This window comes from Balaenoptera musculus, chromosome 11, assembly GCF_009873245.2.
Source record: "Balaenoptera musculus isolate JJ_BM4_2016_0621 chromosome 11, mBalMus1.pri.v3, whole genome shotgun sequence".
Classification (NCBI taxonomy): domain Eukaryota; kingdom Metazoa; phylum Chordata; class Mammalia; order Artiodactyla; family Balaenopteridae; genus Balaenoptera; species Balaenoptera musculus.
The window spans coordinates 57,004,967-57,006,467 of record NC_045795.1 but is presented as its reverse complement, the minus strand read 5'-3'; the positions used below and the strand labels follow the sequence as shown (position 1 = coordinate 57,006,467).

Here is a 1,501-nt window from a genome sequence, read left to right as displayed (position 1 = left end):
ATTAAAAGTTAAGGGCTTCCCTGGTGGTGCAGAGGTTAAGAATCCGCCTGCCAACACAGGGGACACGGGTTCGAGCCCTGGTCCGGGAAGATCCCACATGCCGCGGAGCAACTAAGCCTGTGCACCGTAACTACTGAGCCTGAGCTCTTGACCCCCGAGAGCCACAACTACTGAGCCTGAGTGCCACAAGTACTGAAGCCCGCGCACCTAAAGCCTGTCTTCCGCGACAAGAGAAGCCACCGCAATAAGAAGCCCGCACACCGCAACGAAGAGTAGCCCCCGCTCAGCGCAACAAGAGAAAGCCCGTGAGCAGCAACGAAGACCCAACGCAGCCAAAAAATAAATTAATTAATTAAAAAAAAAAAGTTAAAAGTTTACTTTGGCGACTCTCCACCCCAAGGCATGTGCGCCCTTGTCGGCCAGTGCAGACCTTCGGGAAGGAGGTGCAGGCCTGGTGTAATCTGTCTGGACAGAGTGAAAGAGAACAATGCAGAAGGACTCCAGCCCACTAGTGCCTTTATATTGTATTGGTTTTGGCTACGCAGCACTCGTTGCTTCGGGTGGGATAAGTGGCATCACTGGCTATGCAAAAGCAGGCAGTGTCCCGTCTCGGGCTGCCGGGCTCCTCTTCGGTGGTTTAGCGGGCCTGGGTGCCTATCAGGGGTCTCAGGATCCAAGGAACATTTAAGTTTTCTTTGTTACATCTGGAACCTTGGCTGGCATTATGGGAATGAGATTCTACCACTCTGGAAAATTTATGCCTGCAGGCTTAATTGCGGGTGCCAGTTTGCTGATGGTCGCCAAACTTGGAATTAGTGTGTTGGGTAAACCCCATCAGTGGTAGTCATGGCCCAGATGGGACTCATGAAGAATTTTTAAACTTCCACTATTTTTAGTGTATTAAGATAAATGAGTACAGCATTTTCACATATTCTGACATTTTATTTAAAACAACACTGAACAAAAACAAACAACAACAACACTGAACTTTGCAGAGAAAAAAGTCAGTCATTATCATTACAACCCTAAAGAGGTGGGTAAAGTATAACACAAGAGCTTCTTCCTGTAGTACCCTCATACAGTTTGATTCTTGTGTGTTGGTGTTATCTGTTCTTTCTGTATCTACAGGTAATATCTCCAGGGATAAAATGTTAAGTATCACCACTGGGGCCCCTGAAACCCCGTGTCCTGCTCAGAGGAACAGTGTGAAAAAGATCTCTTAATGAGATTTAGGATATCTGTTCTTTTGCTTATCTTAGAGCACAGATCTACTTTGAAATTATGTTAAATGAAATCAATGAAAATAAAGTTTACTATAAACAAAAAATAAAAATAAAATAAAAGGTAACTAATAGACTCTTCAGAGTGGAAAGGCGATTCAGATAGAGGATTAGTAGACTGGGAGTACTCAGGTAAAGGAAGATAGATGCGAGTGGTAGGAGTCACATCAGTCTTACAGCCTTTGGTTTTGGGTAACTCTTGTGTCTTTAACTTTTCATTA

General features: G+C 44.7%; 1 pseudogene; it reads left to right on the top strand.

The window, feature by feature from the left end:
- Positions 1 to 487: 487 nt before the first annotated feature.
- On the top strand, positions 488 to 844 carry LOC118904262 (annotated as a pseudogene).
- The last annotated feature ends 657 nt before the right edge of the window (positions 845 to 1,501 follow it).